At 42.0% G+C, this 22,542-nt stretch overlaps 1 protein-coding gene across 1 annotated transcript in view; it reads left to right on the top strand.

Annotated features, from left to right (window-relative positions):
- Positions 1 to 4,136, top strand: part of LOC138822599 (endogenous retrovirus group K member 18 Env polyprotein-like) — a 74,617-nt gene extending 70,481 nt beyond the window's left edge. The window contains exon 4 of the transcript XR_011370567.1: positions 4,013 to 4,136. The gene's annotated coding sequence lies outside the window, so the exon portion shown is untranslated. The remainder of the gene's footprint in view (positions 1 to 4,012) is intronic.
- The last annotated feature ends 18,406 nt before the right edge of the window (positions 4,137 to 22,542 follow it).

Below are 22,542 nucleotides of genomic sequence, written 5' to 3'. Positions count from 1 at the left end.
TGAAGTCCAACTAAAATAGAACCAATCTAAAGATTTTTATTGAACTTAGCTATGGTTTTAATAGTACATTATTTCTTTTAAACTGTTGAAGATTTAGCACCTAAATTAGGCTGCTGAAAATCCATTATCCATACTGCAGGTTTAATGTAAAAATAATGAAAAGCATCTTAATGTACTGGTAATTTGTAGAAATAGTAACACTTGCAATCAGTTGAGTTGAAGAAAATAGACTACTGAAATTATTATTCTATGTACCTTTTCAAATTTACAAAAAGTTGCTAGAAGGTTTAGATAAAATCTAATGAGACATGGTATCTCTAAGCCACTATTTCTGTTTAGTTCAGCTCATTTTACAACCTAGGAATACCAACTGAGTGATGTTCTAATCTTTATAATAAAGATTCTAACAAATTTACCCTTCCCACAGACAGTATTTAAACAAGGAGCCAAATAGAGGATAAAAGATTTTAATTTTTGTTCCCATACCTGGGCTTGAACCTGGGCACTGTCTCTTAATTTTTTCACTTTTTTCACTCAAGGTTGGTCCTCTACCACAGCTCCATTTCCAGCTTTTTGGTGGTCAACTGGAGAGAAAAGTCTCATAAACTTTCCTGCCTGGGTTGGCTTTGAATTAAGATCCTTCTCAGCCTTCTGAGTAGCTGGGATTATAGGTGTGAGCCACCAGCATTCAGCCACAAAGGACTTATGAAGACCTTAGAAATGGCCAAAATGATATTTTTTAAAGAGAGAAGTAGTTGGACTATGGGAGAAGGAACTTTTCTGGATTTAATCCTACCCAAGGCATCACTTAATCTGCAGGACTCTGACTGGACATAATTCAGAGAGTCCCAAGCAGGAGACCTGAAAGGATAAGGCTGGAGTAGGGGGGTGGGGACCAAGGGGTTGGGGGGGGGGTTGGGGGAAGAGCCTGCCTGAGCTGCAAGAAGGTGACAGAAGCTGCTGGAACATAACATACAGGAAGCTGCAGGAAAGGGAGGCCTTCCCTCTGCATGTGAATGTCACACAGTGGGAAGCCCCAGGGTTCACAGACTAAAACATCTGTGAAGCTGAAGACACTAAGCAGAGATCTTACTGTCTATGCACTAGAAGAGACAGTTATATACTAATAAAGCTGAAGACAAAAATCTTGAGCTGGCTTCAATGTATATGTGTGGTATTTGTTGTTGATCTGGGTGCTATCCCTGAGCTTCTACTAGCTAGCTCTCTACTACTTTGAGTCACACCTCACCACTTCTGAAAACATTGAACACTGTTTTGTGTGTGTGCCAATCCTATGGCTAGAACTCAGGGCCTGGGTGCTGTCCTTAAGCTGTCTTACTCAAGGTTAATGATCTACCACTTGAACCACAGTAAAAGCAAAGTCATTTCTGGCTTTTCTGACGGCTAATTGGAGATGAGTCTCATGGACTTTCCTGCCCTGGCTAGCTTTGAATTATGATCCTCAGATCTCAGCCTCTTGAGTAGCTAGGATTACAGGTGTGAGCCACTGATGTCCAGCCTAAACTAAAAAACAAAAACAAGCAAAACACCACATACTCATTCTATTTTAGAATTAGATATTGATGATAGAAAGGTAGAAAAATTCAAGATCTGTGTCATTGTAAGGAGTTCATGTTAATGAACTGACTCTCACTTGGTTTGGAACAAAGAAAACATCCCTGCCCAGTCAGGATGAGAGAATGATGACCATGGAACATGTAATATGGAAGAGGAACATAAGCCAGCCTTTATCATGAAAGATCACACTTAGACATTGATGGAAGCCGAATTCATATTACACAATCTCAATCTTAATCATGCTTGCCCTCTATTTCCCTAGATAATAACAAAACCTTGCTTTATTATCCCCCACTCAATAAGGCCATCTAGGTTCCTATTTGAAGAGACTTTCATAGGTCTTTTGTTGTTGTTGTTGCCTGTAACTATGTATAAATATGAACCACATTTTACATAGAAGGACTTAGTTCAAAATGATGCAAAGCAGCAATGAGCAATTAGTGGAGCCAAAATTAGGATCTAGTTCTGATGAGCTCTCTAAAGGATCTCACAATTTTGCTCTGGTAATTACTGCATTACGAAACTCAACACTGCCCTCTAATGACAGAAAAGTCATTACAACCAAGAACTCCTGAATCACTAAGAGTAATTATCATCAGTGATTCAATTTTATTCTCCTTCCTTCTTTCCTTTGCTTCCCTAACTTCCTCTCCCTCATTCCCTTCTTCCCTTCCTTTATTTTGTCAGTAGTATGGCTTCAACTCAGGGCCTTATACTCTCCCTTAGTTTTTTTACTCAAGGCTGTCCCTCTACTACTTAAGCCACAGATCCACTACTGGCTTTATAGTGGTTAATTGGAAATAAGACTTTCACAGATTTTCCTACTTAGGCTGGCTTGAATCACAGTCCTCTAATCTTAGTCTCCTTAATAGCTAGGATTTCAGGCTGAGCTCCTGGTTCAGAAATCTCATTAATTGGCCTTCTGGAAATTAACCACACTGTCTTTCCTTGTTACACATAAATTCAAGTGATTCTTTTCACACATCATGATCTGTGAAGACTAGTAAGAGAACTCTGAGTGTCACTTTTTCTTCTCTTTCTTAACATCCCACTACTGAGAAATCCTTTCTAGCTAGCTTACCTTCTGATTACTTTGGGAATATATCTCACTTTAAATGAGCCTTAAAGTGAGATTCTTGTTTGACTGAAGTCTTGGATTACATAAAGTTAATTGTTTAGGAAAAAAGATTATCCAATATGGTGGCTTTGATAATTTGGAGATTTCTTCTGGCTGCTCATGGAGTATAGAGGTGAGCTGCCTGCGATAGAAGCCCTATGATTATTCTGTGTGGTTTGGTTTGGTTTTCATGCCAGTACTAGGGCTTGAACTCAGGTCCTGGGCACTGTCCCGGAGCTTTTTTCCTTAAGGCTAGCGCTCTATCAGTTGAACCACAGCTCCACGTTCAGGACTTCTGCTGGTTAATTTGAGATTTCTCATAGCTTTTCCTCCTCAGTCTGACTTTGAACTTCTACCCTCAAATCTCTGCCTCTTGAATAGCTAGGATTACAGACATGAGCCAAGACTCATGTATACTGAACCAAGACTCAGTATACATTGGAACCATTGTCCAAAAAAGCTCTTTCTCCACATAATTCCTATTAATGAGCCCATAGCTTCCTGTATGCTTTTGTATATATGTCTATGTTTCTCTCTCTATACATATACATATCTATATACATGTATATATGTATGTGCATGTATATATGTGTGTATACATATATACACATATATATGTAGTATATATACACAATTAGCCAGTCTTGGGGCTTGAACTCTGGGCCTGGGTGCTATCTCTGAGCTTCTTTTACTGAAGGTGAGCCCTCTACCACTTGGCCACAGTGCCACTTCCAGTTTCTTAGTGGTTAATTGGAGATAAGAATCTCATGGGGACTTTTCTGCCCAGGCTACCTTCAAATGGCTATCCTCAGATCTCAGCCTCCTCAGTAGCTAGGATGACAGGCATGAGTTACTGGCACCTGGCCTTACATGCTTCTTTATAGCTTCCCAATCATTTGACTTAAGTAAAATGACTCTTTAGACTGTAGAGGGACATTTCATTAAAAATATTAGCATCAAATATTAGCATCCTCACACTAGCTAATTCGGAATGGATGAGGACTCAGTAAAAATCAAATTTTTAACCCTTGTTACCACACCTCAGGTCCCTCACCATTGTCTTGCTATCTCTTCCTTGAACACACACAAAGGGAGCACTGTCCATCTTCTCTTCTGTAGCTACTGTGTCAGCAGTGCATCACATCCTTCCTGAATTATCCCAGTAAAACCTCATTTGGTGTCCTCCCAGGTCAAGCCTCCCCTTCAACGACTGCTTCCCTCACAGATACACACAGAGTTTGTACCACATCAGGGAAATGTATTCTGTGAAAATATAGTGCTACTGACTTGTATGTTGGCCCAATATACCTCCCTCAGAGATGCCTACCATTCCTACTGGAATCAAGACAAGATGGAAGATTGGAGAAAGGAGTTTATGGAAGGGATGGAGATGCCACATAATTGTACCACTGCCTGAGGAACACATCATACAAGGTTTCACTGGATCCATGCAAATTCTTTCTAATAAGACAAAGGTGAACTGCAGATGGACTTGGTCAGCTCCATAAATGTAAGACATATCTATTATATAGCTAAGTCCCAAAGTAGAGCTTTCATGGATGATCTGTACAAAAAGATGCTATTTAAGAATGCAAGAGGAAGTGTTGTATTGCAAAGTAAAACAGAAAATGATGCTCTTCCCTATAGATACACACTTGGAGATGTACTAGGCATGGTGTCATATTGACAATTCAGAAAACTCCAGCAATAGAGGGGCTGGGAAGGTGGCTCAGTGGTAGAGCGCTTGCCTTGCATGCTCGAGGCCCTGGGTTCGATTCCTCAGCATCACATAAGCAAAAAGAAAAAAGCCGGAAGTGGTGCTGTGGCTCAAGTGATAGAGCGCTAGCCTTGAGCTGAAGAGCTGAGGGACAGCACCCAGGCCCAGAGTTCAGGCCCCAAGACCGGACCCCCCCCCCAAAAAAAAGAAAACTCCAGCAATAGAAAAAGAATGTCACTTTGCCTGACATGATTCTCAGCACTTCCTGAGAAACTGATCAAGGAACTGCATTTCCCCTTTTATCTCTTCATAGACTACTCCCCAGGGAGTTCACAACACCTGGATTTGGACAGACTGAGAGATGACACCAGAATGACAAGGGACTATTATCACTGCATTGACACCATCACTTGGATTTTGTCCCTATAGGACCTGTCCCCTTTCCTGCCAGGACTTCAGCTCTCTTGTAAACAGAATAAAAGGTCAGAATCATTGGACGTCCATGTAGCTTTCTTGGCCAGACTGGTTTTTGGGAGTTTGTGTTTCTGTCCATCCTGAAAAGAGAGTTACTATGGATGAAGTTGCCAACTCTGTTTAAATAACAGTTTTGAAATACAGCTTCATCCCACTTTATCTCTCAGAGCCAATCATGCCTTGCTCTCTTATGCCCTGTGAGCATTTTTTAAAAACCTGTGAGCATTTTTTAAAAAATTGTTTTCACTTGCAAAGAAGACAGTTAATAACGGGATTGGCACTGTACTAACACAAGTCTTACTCCCACAGGAGAGAGGCTGCAAGACCATGCAAGTGGGTCAGAGATGGATGGGGCTCACTCACACGTTACTAGACAACTGTGCAAATGGGATGGAAGTGATATTGATACCTAGGACTATGCCTTGGAAGTTCACTTGTTTCAAATCTCCAAGGCTACACTTCTCCTTTGCAACAATAAATAAATTAAAAGTGTTGAGAGAACATTCTCCTGCTTTCCAAAACAATTCTGGGGCCAATGAAAACACGAGCCATGTTTCTGAATGCTGAAGGCTGCATTTAGGTTTATTTACTCCCCCTCTTTCTCATTCAACATAGGAGTCATCAACCTCTCTATTTCTCAAGGTCTTGAATATCTCCAAGCCCTACCTTTGGGAATCACGAGCAAGCTTGAGGATGGATGGAAGAAAAGAAGAAAATTAGAGGCATGGTAGAGGCAATTGGGGCTAAAAGGCCATGGAAGAATGGAGGTTGGAGTGAAGATAAGAATAAGAGAGAGTAAGAGAAAGACTGATGAAGAAATATGCATATTTTAGAGGTAGAAAGATGGGATGAAGACTCATTGTTCCACCAATGTTTACTGCTGTTAGTTTGAAGAGACATTGGGGAGTTGTGGCAAATCTGCCTCTCTCTCTGTCCCTTTGTTTCCTAATATGGTAGCTACTTAAGAGGAGATTTTTCTCTTAGGTAGCTCTGTGTCTGAGCTTCCCTCCATATTCCTTCATGAAGGAGTTAGGCCTCCCTGGCTAGGTAAAGGATAACAGCAAGGACCAGCTCCAATATGGGAGAGAGATGATTCAACAAGATGCCTGAGGAGAAGGACCCAGCAAGATGATGCATGCAAATCTCACAATGCAGTAATGACTCAGTAGAGACAGAGAAACCAAGGAGACTCCCTACAGCACTCCCTACACCCTATCTAACCCTATACCCACCAAATGGAGCAGGCCATGCCTCAGAGGGAGAAGCTAAGACCCTATACATAAGGGACAGGTACAGGCAGGATGGAGATGCCATAAGGCTCCCGGATCCATTCTTTTTTTGTTGTTGTTGTTGGTCATGGGGCTTGAACTCTGGGCCTGAGCACTGACCCTCAGCTCTTCAGCTCAAGGCTAGTGCTCTACCACTTGAGCTACAGCACCACTTCTGGTTTTCTAGTGGTGCAATGGAGATAAGAGTTTCTCGGACTTTCGTGCCTGGCCTGGCTTTGAACCTGGATCCTTAGATTTCAGCCTCCTGAGTAAGTATAAAATTACAGGTGTGATCCACCAGTGCCTGCCTCCAATTCTATTTTAGCAGGATTTCCTTATGATATTATGATATTATTTAGTTCTCATAATCACTGGATATTACAGTCTCCTAGTTTTATAACTTTGCCTTGGAGATGTTGTGTCTCAAAGATGTTAAAATTCTCAAGGTCTCACCCTGAAAAAGTCACTGCTATAGTTTGGGTATTGAATGTGCTAAGGATTTCATCTCTAAAACACCAGTACTGGAGATATTAGGGGCCCTTTAAGAGTTGAGTCTTTATGGGGAGGTTGTCAGGTCAAGAGCTTCCTGCTCCCCTATTCTGCCTGTCATCTGAGCATCTTCTCTGACACATGTTCCTATCAGGATATGCAATCTTTGCCAGAGGCTCAAAGCAAGAGACTACTTGACCTTGGACTAGAACCCACAAACTGTGGGTAGCTAAGGGAACTTTTCAGTTATAAGCTAATTGCTTCAAGTATGTTACTGTAGTAAAGCAAAGCTGACCAATACAACCATGGTGATAAAACACACTCCCCTTCTTTTTGTTTGTTATTAGTCATGAACTTGAACTCAGAACCTGGAGTCTGTCCCAGAGCTCTTTTGCTCAAGGCCAGCTCTCTACCACTTTGAGCCATAGGTCCACTTCTCTGGTGGTTTGCTGGAAATAGAGTCTCATGGATTTTTGCTGCCTGAGGTGGCTTCAAATAGTGATTCTCAGATCTCAGCCTCATGAGTAGCTAGGATTACAGAATGAGCCATTGGCTCCCAGTTCTTTTTCAAGCCAGAGCTTTAGACTGTTTTGTTTCCAACTCAAAGGAATCCTCTATACCTGCCCCTTGTCACTCTTAGCAATCTGTCCTCCAGCTAAATAAAGGATTGTGAGGAGAAGAAACTTGTGATTCACGTCAGAGTTCACCAGAAGACCATGAAGAATGGAAAATAGAGGATTAGAGACAAGGTTATAAATACTAACCTTTACCTTGCTCATGTAATTGTAACCCCTCTGTACGGTATTTTCACAATAAAAAAAAGAAATAGAAATACTAACCTTGTATTTCCCTACTTACTACTTTTTGCCTCCACAGCAATTTTTCTTTGTAAGTTTAGATGTAATTTGATAGCACTGTATCTTGACTCTTAATGATTGATCATTGATTTTTTTTAAAAAAGTCAAATGGACATCCCAGAGTTGTCAGAAGAGCTGAGGCTCTGTATTGAGTTGTAAAGGAGAATCTGTGACTCTGCTTGCCTTTGGTATTAAAGTAGGCAATCCTGCCATCTAGTGGACTTTGAATCAACTTCAGTTGAAAGTCTTCTGCAATTTAGGGGATTCTATTTTAAATAACAAGGGAAGCCTGGAGTTGAAGTTCATCTCTATAATCCTAGCTACTCAGGGGGCTGATCTCTGAGGATCATGGTTCAAAGCTTGCCTGGGCAGGAAGTCCTGAGACTCTTTATCTGTAAAGAAGCACCAGGAAAGTGGAAGCAGGGATGTAGCTCAAAGTAGTAGAGGGATACCCTGAAAAAAAAAAAGGCTCAGGGACAATGCCCACGATTGACAAAACAAACAAAAAAGCCCCCAAGATGCCAGAAAGGCCTTGTGGGAAAAATATCACTTCTTTCATGTTTCAGCTCTACAGGGAGGAGAAAATGTGAACCTGGCACCCTTGCTTGCCACTGGTAAACTTTGCCCATAATTACTAACACTCATGTTCGCTGAGCCCCTAAAATAAACACCAAAACAAAGATTATGTTTATCTTTCCTACAGACATTCCTAGTAACCAGAAAGAGTTTGCACATTACTAGTAGCAATCAGAAAATATTTGCTGAATAAACGTATGTGCTTAGGATAAGTAAATAAAAGAGATGGGAACAGGAGAGATTGCCGATGTCTCAAAGGGAAGAAAGTAAGTTTTGAAATTTTTGCTTTCTCAAACAGAGCAAACCTAGTCCCTGCAATTGCTGGGTGAACAGGGAGAAAAGAGCTTTATAAAGCAGCACCATCACTCACACCAAAAGCCCTGGGCTCACCAAAAGTCCCTGTCTCAGGTCTCCCAAGAGTCAGTTGTTGCCTATCTCTGACCAGCAGAGAGCAGTGCATGCTCGCTCAAGCCAGGGCTGAGTTCAGTCTGTACAATGTCATCTGACAGACTTTGTGTGCTCTTATTCCTTGGAGATGTCTTTATGGTGCTTATAACTGGGGAACAAGATTGCTTTCTAAGTATTGTATGGAAAACAAGTTGTGTTCTTGTTCTTTCTTTAAACAGTGATGCTGAGAATTGGGTTCAGTTCAATAGGGCTGACACTGACATAACACCCTGTAGTGGGAAGTCAGTTTAGAATGACTTTCAGATTGGCAAAATCATCTGTACATAGAAGGTACCAGAGGCTTCAAATAGAAAATGGAGACTAGAGTCTCAGGAGCCCAGCTAGAACTTTCTTCTAGGTCCTGTGGCCTCTCTCCTGACAACACATGTACATTACTTTTTTTTTTTTTTTTTTTTTTTGCTTATGTGGTGCTGAGGAATCGAACCCAGGGCCTCAGGCATGCAAGGCAAGCGCTCTACCACTGAGCCACCTTCCCAGCCCTCACATGTATGTTTCTTTGGCTGTAGATCTTTCTAGTCATGTCTTGGCTCATTTTAGGGTTTTTGGAGTCAGGGTGGGTAAAGACCACCCCTCAGCCCCCACCCCTGCCTTTCTGTTGAAGGGTTGGTCACTTGCTTTGGAATTTAAATGTAGTCAATCTGAAATCATTTATATTATTTCCAAACCAAACAACAAAATGGGTAAGTTGTGTGAGGTTTGATTTTCACAAATATTTTTTTTGGAGGGGGGGTGTTGGGTCCAGTCGTGGGCCTGAACTCTGGGCCTCAGCACTGTCCCTCAGCTCTTCAGCTCAAGGCTAGTGCTCTACAACTTGAGCCACAGTGCCACTTCTGGTTTTTTTTTTTCTTTTTTTTCCCCCTGCTTATGTGGTGCTGAGGAATTGAACCCAGGGCCTCATGCATGCAAGCAAGCACTCTACCACTGAGCCACCTTCCCAGACGGTTTCACAAATATATTTTTAGTGATTTTGGTGGTGGTGGTGTGGGGCTTGAACTTGAGGCCATGATGCTGTCCCTGAGCTCTTTAGCTCAAGGTTAATGCTCAACTACTTTAAGCCACAGCTCAACTCCCAGGTATTTGGTCATTAACTAGAGAAAAGACTCTCATGCAAATTCCTACCAAGGCAAGATTCCATGAGCCATCAGATTCCAGTGAAGGAATACTTGCTTTTGTTGTTGTTGTTTTTGTTATTTGTTTCTTTTTGTCTGCATGTACTTCCATTTACGGTAGCACCACTCACAATAAAGATAGGGAATCAATCAAGTGTACATCATTGCACCACTCACAATAAAGATAGGGAATCAATCAAGTGTACATCATTGGACCAATAAAAAGAGAGCATATACATTCAGTGGAATGTTATTCAGCCTTAAGTAAAAAATAAATAAATAGAGGGTTCCGGGAAGATGGCGGAGGAGAAGCTGGAATCTGAACAAGCTCTCGCATAGAAAGGAGTTTTAGAATTCCAGTGAACAGTCCTAAGCCAGAGAATCACACCAAGTGTGTCATCACAGGACAGAGAGTTAGACAAGAGAGGGGAAGCCAAGGAAACGCAGCAGCTGCCGCTCCGGCGGCGGGGCCGCGGCGGCGGCGACCACCGCCCCGGAGACATACCTGAGACACAGAGAGTCGGGGACGAAGGAGCCAGACGCAGCGGACGAGCGGATTCTACTCAACACCAACAAGAACCGACAAGGAGCGAACATCTTCATCCTGCTGTTTGCAGACCAGAGACGACCCAGGATCCAAGACTCGGCGTGAGTACAAGCCCGACATCCTCACTCCTCAGGGAGCAGAGGAGGGAAGGCCACCCCTCCCCCCCCAGCACCGGTGATCTCCATCTTGGATACCGACAAAGTTCGGAGGAGCTGCTAGCTCCAGCTCAGGCCTTGGAATAAAATGAGTCATTTAGCAGGTCACAAGAACTTAACGGCGAAGTGACCTGCCAGACTCAGCTCCATCCAGGGAAAAGCCACCCAGCTCAGGCGCCAGCCATCGGAGTGCCTTACTTCACTGGGTAACCAGAGCCAGAGGCTGCCCCTCCCTCTAGCAGCCTCGACAATCAATTGAAAAACAGAAACCCTGAGAATGGCTCCAGGCTGGGCGCTGTGAGCTTTAACACAAAATAGCCCCAGGGAAAAGCTACTGTTTATTGAAAGGCCTCAACTCTACCCAGAACCTAGCCTCATCACCACATCCCCCTCTTTTGTGACTCTCAAAGCAGACCACCCTCCCAGAAAACTAACCTTGGGTAAAGCAGAGCATTTTTCTGCCTCTTCCAACCAACCGACTTAAGAAACCAATCAAGCCACAGGACCTCAAGCTGACCAGAGACTCCAACAAGAGACTGGTTGCAGACAAAAGGGAGATACAGGATTCTTCCCACTCCTCCCCCCCCCCCCCCAAAAAAGAAAAATCAAAAGACTTTTTTTTTTTCTCTCTTTTTCTTTTTTTTTCTTTTTTTCTTCTTCTTCTTCTTTTCCTTTTTTTTGCTTGTTTTTTGTTTTTTGTTACCTTATATATATATATATATAAATTTATTTCCCTTCTAAAACTTTTATTAATCTTTAATTTTTGCCTCTTCTGAAAAAATAATTGTTTTCCAGTAACCTTTTTTTTTTTTTTCTCATCTTATAATTTTTATTTTAGGAATACGTGAATAAGAGTTTTCCTTTCTTTTCTTGTCTTCTTTCTCTTTTTCTTTCTTTCTTAATTATCTTTTTGTTTTTTATCTAGCTCTACTGAACTTCTGATCTTTTCTTCTCCCGTTCCCATCCTTAAAGGTTTTCACATCTCCTCTATGTCCCTCCCCTTCTCTGAACATATTCACATTCCACTCTAAATAGACGGTCTTTTAACCTCTATAATAACATTAATTTTTACGTTTCTATTCTTTTTCTGGTCTCTCTTTATTCCCCTTTCCGTCTCTTCTTTTTCTCTCTCTCTCTACTTGCATCCTACCCAACTCATTTCCTGCACTGTGATTAGGACATAGTTAACTCTCCCTGTGCCTCCCCACACCAATCTACTCCTATTTTTTACCCACATCTCTCCCTAATCCTAATAATTTCTGGTTTTCCAAATTCTTTTCTGCGGTTCGAAGTCCTTTAACATATAGTCGTTTGATGTTGAATAGATGTATCTGTTGAACTAGATTGTATCTGTAGACTATTGACTGTACAAATGCAAACTTTGGTTGATGGTTGCCTTAAGATAGGGTTCTAGCACAAAACTGGTGCAATCTTTATCTCAAATGGGCCGAGTAAGCCGGAAAAACACAAGAAAAATGGCAAATTCGGGTATCTCAATTCCCAACCTTGATGATCAGGGATTAGAACAGATAAAGAATAATCCAGAGGAGAGTTCCCAAATAGCTCTACAAACACTAATAGCAAACATGATAAATGAGAAGTTTGACAATGTACAAAGGACTCTGTATGAGCGTGATAGGGAGAGAGAGGAGGCATCCCAGAAATTTATACAGGAATATCATAAGCGTGAGGAAGCTTCTCAAAAACTGATACAGGATTTGCGTGAACAACTTGAGAATACTCAAAGAGAAAGGGAGGAATGGCGTGAGCAGGCAGAGAACACTCAAAGAGAACTGCAGGAATCCCACAGAAGGGAGGAAACTAATCAAAGAGTAATTCACGAATTAAGAGACCAGGTAGAGAATACACAAAGATCACTAAAGACATTCATGGAATCCATTAACAAAGAGCTGAAGGAAGTCAGGGAGACCACAAAGGGAATGCTGAATGGAACCCAACAGAAGGAATGGGAGTCCAAAGAAACCATAACCAATCAACTAAGTGATTTGAGAACAAACACTGAACACCAAATTAAGGAAGTAAAGAAAATCATACAAGACCTAAAACAGAGCTTCAACAAAGAACTTGAAACCATCAAAGCTGACCAATTAGAAGGAAAAGAGATAAAAAACAAAGTAGAGAGTCTTGACAGCAGGTTAGACCATGCAGAAGATCGAATCTCAGGGATTGAAGACAGCCTAGATATTATAGAGAAAGAACATACAACCATCCAAGACAAGTCCAAGAAATATGATAGGTCTATCCAACACCTGGAAGACACCATCAGAAGGCCCAATCTAAGGATAATGGGTGTAGAGGAGCACCTAGAAACAGAAGTTAATGGTCTAGGAAATTTGTTTAACAGGATCCTAGCAGAGAACTTCCCAAACATACAAAAAGATAGGCCTATTCAGATACAAGAAGCTTTTAGAACCCCAAATAGACCAGACCAGAATAGGACATCCCACCGTCACATTATAATCCACACAGGATCAACCCAGACCAAGGAAAAGATCCTTAAAGCTGTCAAGGAGAAAAGGTCTATCACTTATAAAGGGAAACCAATTAGAATTACCTCAGATTTCTCAGCAGAGACAATCAAAGCAAGAAGAGCCTGGAATGACGTATGCCATGCCCTAAAAACAAACAACTATCAACCAAGAATACTGTACCCAGCTAAACTCTCCTTCATAACTGAAGGCCAAATAAAAACCTTCCATAGCAAAGAAAAATTGAAACAATACATCTCCACCAAACCAGCCCTGCAAAAGATTCTTAAAGATGTCCTACACATAGAAAACCAACAAGAACGCAACAAAGGCCAAGAAACTGCACACAAACTGAGAATCCAAGAACCTTAGGAAGAACCCAGTTTTCACAGCCCCCAAGAAGGTAGATAACATGGCAGGAACCCCCAAATACCTCTCAGTCCTATCTCTTAACGTTAACGGACTGAACTCTCCAATTAAGCGACATAGACTGTCTAGTTGGATTAAAAAACAAGACCTTTCTATCTGCTGTCTGCAGGAGTCACATCTTGCCTGTAAAAACAAACATATTTTCAAAGTTAAAGGCTGGAACAAAATCTACCAAGCAAACGGCCCTCATAAACAGGCGGGAGTTGCAATCCTAATATCAGATAAAATAGACTTCAAACTAAAATTCGTGAGAAGAGATAAAGAAGGTCGCTACATACTAATTAAAGGATCTCTCCTTCAGGAGGATATTACAATTCTAAATATCTATTCGCCAAACAATGGAGCACCCAAATTTATCAAAGAAACACTACTTTCCCTCAAATCCCATATAGATCCAAAGACATTAATTGTTGGGGATTTTAACACACCACTCTCCCCACTAGATAGATCAACTCGGCAAAAACTCAACAGAGAAACCGCAGATCTAAACAGCTGCATAGATCAACTAGACTTAACAGACATTTACCGAACATTTCACCCAGCAGCAACAGAATACACGTTCTTCTCAGCAGCACATGGAACGTTTTCTAAAATAGACCACATTTTAGGCCACAAAGCAAACTTGTCTAAATTCAGAAACATTGAAGTTATACCTTGCATACTCTCTGACCACAAGGGAATAAAATTAGATCTCAACACCAAAAGCCACCAAAGAAAGTCCGGTATCACATGGAGGCTGAACAACACACTGTTGAATCATGAGTGGGTCATGGAAGAGATCAGAAAGGAAATTCAAATGTTCATGCTATTCAACAAAAATGAACACACAAATTACCAGCTCCTCTGGGACACAGCAAAGGCAGTACTCAGAGGCAAGTTTATAGCTCTGAGCTCCTACATCAACAAATTGGAGAGATCGGAAACTAACAATTTAATGACACATCTAAACCTCCTTGAAAAAGAGCAGCAAGATAAACCCCAATCCAGTAGACGGAAAGAAATAATCAAAATTAAATCAGAATTAAATGAATTAGAATCCAAAAAAACTATAGAAAGAATCAACAAAACAAAGAGTTGGTTCTTCGAAAAACTTAACAAAATTGACAGACCCTTAGCAAACCTTATCAGAAAAAGGAGAGAACACACCCAAATTAATAAACTCAGAGATGAGAATGGAAACATCACCACGGAAACAACCAAGATTCAGAACATTATTAGGGGATACTTCTCAAAACTTTATGCTAATAAGTTTGAGAACTTGACAGAAATGGACCTTTTCCTAGCAAATATTGACATGCCAAAACTAAACCAAGATGAGTTAAACCAGCTTAACAGGCCCATATCAAGCATTGAAATAGAAACAGCAATAAGAGACCTCCCAGCTAAGAAAAGTCCAGGACCAGATGGTTTTACAGCGGAATTTTACAAGGCCTTCAAAACAGAGCTCACACCAATACTCCTCCAACTCTTCAATGAAATTGAAAGAGAAAGCTCACTACCGAACACATTCTATGAAGCCATCATAACCCTCATCCCAAAACCAGGCAGGGACTCATCAAAGAAAGAGAACTATAGACCCATTTCTTTGATGAACATTGATGCAAAACTTCTCAACAAAATTTTGGCCAATCGACTTCAACAATTCATCCAAAAAATCATACACCATGATCAAACAGGATTCATTTCAGGGATGCAAAGCTGGTTCAATATACGCAAATCAATTAATATTATTCACCACATCAACAGGAGCAAGAATAAGAACCACATGGTTATCTCAATAGATGCAGAAAAAGCATTCGACAAGATCCAACACCCCTTTATGATGAAGGTTCTGGAAAAATTAGGAATCCATGGAACATTCCTCAATACAATAAAGGCTGTATATGACAAACCTACAGCCAGCATTATACTCAATGGTGAAAAACTAAAGCCATTTCCTCTTAACTCAGGAACAAGACAAGGATGCCCACTCTCTCCACTTCTCTTCAATCTAGTATTAGAATGCCTAGCTACAGCAATAAGACAAGATGCAGACATAAAGGGGATCCAAATAGGGAAAGAAGAAATAAAACTCTCCCTCTTTGCAGATGACATGATCTTGTATTTAAAGAATCCCATAGACTCCACTCCCAAATTACTCAAGCTGATTCAAAACTTTGGCAAAGTAGCAGGTTATAAAATTAACCCCCAAAAATCAATGGCCTTTCTATATGCCAACAATGAGAAAAGTGTGGCTGAAATTAGGAAAGCAACTCCATTTGTAATAGCCCCACAAAAAATAAAATACCTAGGAATTAACTTAACCAAAGAAGTGAAGGACCTCTATGATGAAAACTTTAAAATCTTGAAAAAGGAAATCAACACAGAACTTAAAAAATGGCAAAACCTCCCATGCTCCTGGATTGGCAAGATTAACATCGTGAAAATGGCAATACTTCCCAAGGCTATCTACAAATTCAATGCGATACCTATCAAAATTCCAACCTCATTCTTCAAGGAAATAGAGGAGGCAATCCAAAAATTCATATGGAACAATAAAAGACCCCGAATAGCAAAAACGCTCCTCAACAGAAAGAACACTGCTGGAGGAATATCAATACCAAATTTCAAACTCTACTATAAAGCCATAGTAATCAAAACAGTTTGGTATTGGCATAAGAACAGACCTCAGGACCAATGGAATAGAATTGAAAACCCAGAAATGAACCTACAGACCTATAGCCATCTAATCTTCGATAAGGAAGCTAAAACAATAGAATGGAAGAAAGACAGCCTCTTCAGTAAATGGTGCTGGCAAAATTGGTTAACTACATGTAGAAAACTAAAGCTAGATCCTTATATATCACCCTGTACCAGAATCAACTCCAAATGGATCAAAGACCTTGAACTCAAAGCAGACACTCTGAAAACATTACAGGATGGAATAGGAGAAACCCTAGGTCTCCTTGGCTCAGGTCGAAATTTTCTGAATAGAGACCCGGAAGCACAACAAATCAAAGAAAGGTTGGACAAATGGGATTGCATAAGATTGCAGAGCTTCTGCAGGGCAAATGACATAGCTGGCAAGATCAATAGAAAGCCCACCGATTGGGAGAAGATCTTTACTAGCCATACAACGGACAAGGGTCTCATATCTAAAATATACTTGGAACTCAAAAAATTAAACCACCCAACAACAAATCCTCAAAGAATCAACTGCCCAATAAATAAGTGGGCGAAAGACTTAAAGAGAAGCTTCTCTGAAGAAGAAACAAGGATGGCCAATAGACACATGAAGAAATGTTCAACATCCCTAGCCATAAAAGAAATGCAAATCAAAACAACATTGAGATATCACCTCACTCCAGTTAGAACAGCAAAAATCAAGAACTCTAACAACAACAGATGCTGGAGGGGATGTGGACAGAAAGGAACCTTACTTCATTGTTGGTGGGAATGTAAACTTGTTCAACCACTTTGGAAAGCAGTATGGAGGTTCCTCAGAAGACTTCACATAGATCTCCCCTATGATCCAGCAATCCCACTTTTGGGCATTTACCCAAATGTTTACAAAGAAGACCACACTAAAGCTACCAGCACAACTATGTTTATTGCAGCATTATTTACCATAGCTAAGATATGGAACCAACCCAGATGCCCCTCAGTAGATGAATGGATCAAGAAAATGTGGTATATATACACAATGGAATTCTATGCCTCCATCAGAAAGAATGACATTTCCCCATTTGTTAGGAAATGGAAAGGTTTGGAAAAAATTATATTAAGTGAAGTAAGCCAGGCCCAAAGAAGCATAGGTCCCATTGTTTCCCTTATTTGCAATATGTAGTATAGGTATGAGTCAAGCGGAAAAGGTCAGATAATGTGATGTTAGGAAAATGAACCCTTAAATATGTATTTTAATGTTTTCGTTTCTTTCATGCATGTGTTTTCTAACGCATTTATAAGATTATTTCTTTGTTGCTTTGTATGTCCCTCCCCCACAGTGTAACCCCCGCTTTCACTATATTTGATGTCAGTATAACATGTGGAGGAGATGGGGACAAACAAGTCGTTTAAGGATTCAGGTGGACCTGTTGCAACAATGAGAAGAACAAAATGTCATGTGAAAACCAGCTTTACAATGTCGGTGTGGGGGGGGGGAGGGGGGTATAATTGGGTGGGGGGAGGGGGGTAAAATTGGGTGGGGGGAGGGGGGAGGCCGGGAAGGGAAGTGAAGGGTAAACAAAGGAGGAGGCTGCAATGCTTGGTAAGAAATGTATGCATTATCCTGCCCATGTAATTGTAGCCCCCCTGTACAGTATGTTCTCAAATAAAATAAAATACAATTAAAAAAAATAAATAAATAAATAAATAAAATAAAATCAGGTTCACGCATGTAATCCTATCAATTCAGGAAGCTGAGATCTGAAGATCAAAGTTCAAAGTCAGCCTGGAAAGAAGTGTCCATGAGATTCTTTTCTCCAATTAACCTCCAGAAAACCAGAAGCAGATCTATGGTTCAAAATGGTAGAGTGCTAGTGAGACAGTGCCCTAGACCCATGTTCAAACAAATAAAAAGAAAACAATTTCAACAATATAAATTGCACAATAGAACACTAAGCTTCAAGAAATAATGCAGAGCCGGGTGCTGGTAGCTCACACCTATAATCCTAGCTACTCAGGAGGCTGAGATCTGAGGATCACGGTTCAAAGCCAGCCAGGCAGGAAAGCCCTTGAGACTCTTATCTCCAATAAACTACTATAAAACAAGAAGTGGCATTGTAGTTCAAGCAGTAGAGTGCTTGCCATGAGCTGAAGAGTGCAAGGACAGTGATCAGGCTCAGAGTACAAGCCCCACAACTGACAATAAAAGAAGAAAAAAAAAAAAGAAATAATGCAGGTACAGAAACACCAATATCAGACACACCCTTTTATATTTGAAGATTAAGAAATGTGGCTTTAGAGCAGACAGGAAAACCATAGGACACTGCTGAAGCATTGCTCATAGTCCTCTTTCAGTGAAGGGCAGAGCCTGAGGCTCCCGTGCCTTCTCTGATCCTGTCTCTTACCACTGAGCGCAGGCTTCCTCGCTGCAGCCATACTGGCATTTGTACTGTTCTGCAGCAGCCCAAGATAACCTTGCCAGGCTGGGGGCCACTGTTATTCTACTGCCTGGAATGCTCTTCTCCAGACACCCAGCTGCTCATCCCCCATCCTCCCCCACTCCCACCCACCAAAGAGATCTACTCTATGATACCCTGCTCAAAAATACAACCTTGTGCACATGCATGCACACACACACATGGGTGCAGACACACACAGAATATTCCCACCACTCATCCTTTCTGCCTTACATCTTCCTTCTGATGTATTCTCTTTATTACTTATGTAAATCTGGGTAAAGTCTTTCTCCATGCTTGAGTGTAAACTCACAAGGAGAGATATTTTTGTGCTGTTCAGCATTGTGTCAGTCTTCAGCATGATGTCTCTCACCCTGTGGTCACTCAATAAATGTCCATTGACTGAAGGCCTACCAATTCCCTCACACACTTATTTGACAAGTGTCCTGTTGCACATGGTCAAAGCTCTTTCCCACTGCTTTCTTATGACTCCCTTCCACAGCCCTTCTCACCCTTGCCTTGTGGTCTCCTCACCTGTGTTTCCATGCCCTTTGCCTGAAGCCTTGTGCACCTCAATCTCACATATGGAGAAGGTGTGCACACACCAGCTCACCTGCTCCTCCTCTGGGAAGCTTTTCCATCCCACACTGGCTCCTCCCTCTTCAGTTCTTCCAAGTCTTTCCTCCAGCACTGGTCCCATCCTGCTGGTTAGAAGCCTATGTAATGGTCTGTGTGATATTCTAGCTAAGCTGTGGGAGCCTCATTCTCTGGGCCAACTTTTGGTCCTGTCTCCTTCACCTACTGAGCCAAATGCACTCCAACTGTTCCACAAAGGTTTAGGAGTGGTCTAGCATGCCTGTGCATCAGACTATCCATTGAAAAGTCAAAGGTAGACCTGAGTTTTAGACAGGGAGCTCATCTTGCCCCTTAAGACAAGACTGGCATGGAATCATAAAATGACTTGCCTCCTGCTTGGCATAATACCCCTCTCCCCCATCTCCACAATGCAACCCAACACTGAAATCACAGCAGCGATGAGCCACACTCTCTACTGCACTAGGACTACAAGACACTAGCCTCTTAAGCCAAACCCACAGATGTGAATTGAAGCCCACTCCCTCACTCTGAGCCTCAGCTGCAGCTTTTGGGGCAGCAAGGCCTTGTTTCCTGGCAGTCTCTGCATCACACAGAGGAGATCATTTCTGACACATCTAGCTCTGCATTGAGAGCTGAACTTGAAGGAAGAAAAGAGCACATTTTCTTTCCTAATTCCCTCTCAACGTGCACATCAGGTTGGGTTTGTAGAAGGCTGATTCCCAGAGGAATTCCTGAGCAGCCATCTGTTTGTGTGCTTCTGAGACATCTTGGTAAAGAGAGAAGGAAGCTGTTAATCAATCATGCAAAGGGAGCTGCTTGCTCTTTCACTAGGAAATGGGGGTGCACATGTCCTTGAGTGTGCACATGTTCTGATATTCTAAGGGTCTTGATACACTTGCACTATACATGTCCTTCTCTCCCTGTCCATTCTGCACAGCAGACTAACACCACCTTCCTTCCACACCCATTTTAATGTGTCACTGACACAGCTGTCCTTCAGATAAATACACAAATACCTTTCATAAGAACAGAGAAACAAACCTGTGCCACAAGAGATTAGCAAAGTCAAGTGCACTGCCTGATGCTGGAGGCTCTGTAATCCTAACTATCCTAGAAGCTACCTGGATTGCAGTGACAGCCAGTCTAGGAAGACTCCATCATCAATTAACTAGAAAAATGCAGACCTGGAGGTGTGACTCAAGTGGTAGAGCACCAGGCATGAACATGCAAATTGAAAGAGGGAGAGAAAGAAAAAGAAAGACTGAGACAGAGAGATGAAAGACAGAGAAATGGACAGAATTAGAGACAGATTCAAGAACAGGAAGAGAGAGAGAGAGGTAAGAGAAGAGGGAGATGAGAGGAAGAAGATGAGGGGAAGGAAAAGTAGACTAAGAGACGGTATGAGGTAGAAGAAGAGGAGGGAAGAGAAAGTAGAGAGGGGGAAAGATGGGAAAAGGTGAAAGAGGAAAGTGATGGAAAAGGAAGCAGAGAGAGAATTAAGAAAAAAAGCACTGAGATAAAGACTTGGTACGAGCAAACACTCACAAACATATACACACAACAAAGAAACAAAAGGAAAAAAATAAAAGGCATGGAAACATCATGGAATTTAACAGTACTTCCCTCCCCACGTACCCTCTTCACTGAACACTGGACCATGAGGAGTTCAGGATTCCACAGCACCCTTCATGACCTTCCGCCTCTCAGTTCTCCTTCAGCATTAGTGTCAACCCTGTCATTCACCAGGTGCCTATCCTTTACCCTCTTTAGCCCTCACTGCTTCTATCACCAGAATCCCACCTCATTCTTTGAGGGGAGATCTGCTCCCCAAATAACCCTGAACTGCACTTGTCCACCAGGAGACCCAGTCCTCCTCTTGCTACAAATCTCATCAGTCAGCTCTGCAGGCTCAGCCTCCTAACCCCAATGTACACAGAGCAAAGTCCAGCTGTGCCCAACTCCTCCCCATCACACACTTGTCACCCAAGACAGCATCAGCCTTCAGCACTTCCTCTGTGTGGAAATCTAATAGCCCTGGATGAACCAACGCAAATAACGCAGTGGTGGAGAGTCACATCCAATCTTACTGAATCTCCATTCATGTCCAGAAGTAGTCATCCCAGGCAGGGTCCATCCTCAGACCAAGTCCACAGAGGCCTGGTCCATCCACAGGCACCACTATACCTCCATGTTCTCTCAGGTCTCCTGCTCCTTCAGAGGTTTCTCCAGCTCTCACTGAAAGGAAGAGAACATATTTTAATTAATACACTTTGTGATTCCAAAAATAGGCTCTACATGTTCACAGTGGTCTCATATGTGAAACTCAGCACTCACAACACTCTGTTTACCTGAGGAGAAAAATTGGGCTAACAGAGGAAGTTGCAATAACGACTTCAGGGTGTATGCATTAGGGTCTTTCAAATATGTGTTTTATCTTTTACCATTGTGAGCAAATAAATGAGAAATCGGGTCCTCCTGGATGATGGCTTTATGTTGGGATAGTGATGAGTAAAGGATTATAGAGAAAACACACACAGAAGAAATGGCGTTGAAATGGAGGAAAGTGGGGCAGAAACCACTGTCATGGTACATGGAGACAGGTCTCATTTCTTTCCCAATGAAGACTTGCCCTTATGCTCCAACCCAGCCAGTGTAACTGGTGTGCTCAGGAGTTGGACCCAGTCATCTAGAGGCCACAGTAGGAGGAGCAGAGTCCAGGATGCCTCCTGACCCTCAGATCTATGGGCTTCAGCTGAAATGTAAATACAACAAATAAGTATATAAACATACAGGAAACCTACATGAAAGGTAAGGTGATTACTTGCTGTAGCATTTGGAACAAAACCACCTCAAGGACAAAGGTGAATGGTTGTCAGGTGAAGTCACCATGTGATCAAGCTGCAACCCCTACCACCTCTGAAGGTAAAGACACCTTCAGGCTACTTTTCCATTTTCCTTTCAGCCTGGGAAGGCCAGCTCAGTGTCAGATGTACTTTGACCAGAAGCTCGGCTGCAGAATCCTGTAGCACCAGGCACTTGGCCTGAGTGTGCTACACGGAGACTATGCCAGGCATGCTGGGCTCATAGCACTAGTCATGCCTCCTGAAATGAGTGAACTAGTGTGTAAAGGACTGGTAAATAGTCACAAGAATCAAGTCTCTGTGAGAGCTTGGGGGACTACTACTCTTCCATGTGGCCTAGCGGACCATTGCCAAGGCCACTGGGCACATGGGAGGATGCTGCTACTGCTACCTTGGCAACCATGTGGTAACCATGAGGACATCGACCAGAGACAGGGAGAGAGGGGGAGAGACAGACAGACAGACGCAGAGACAGAGAGACAGAGACAGACAGATACAGAGCCATAGAGAGAGAATGGGTTGATCAGGCAGGTTTGAATCTCTTGGCAAGTATAAATTTTACAGACATGACAAAATTTCATGAAACCAAAAAACAAAATTAAGAGCTAATCCCCAAATAATGTACCTATAAAAGCTTGTTTTTTAAAAGATGGTTTGACTGTAGCCCAGGCTTGCCTTGAACTCAAGAGCCTTCTGCATTTGCCTTCTAAAT

The sequence above is a fragment of the Dipodomys merriami genome, unplaced genomic scaffold, assembly GCF_024711535.1.
Source record: "Dipodomys merriami isolate MVZ:Mamm:240054 unplaced genomic scaffold, mDipMer1.0.p SCAF_1127, whole genome shotgun sequence".
NCBI classification, from domain to species: Eukaryota; Metazoa; Chordata; class Mammalia; order Rodentia; family Heteromyidae; genus Dipodomys; species Dipodomys merriami.
The sequence above is the reverse complement of the archived record's forward strand: the minus strand, read 5'-3'. Positions and strand labels throughout refer to the sequence as shown.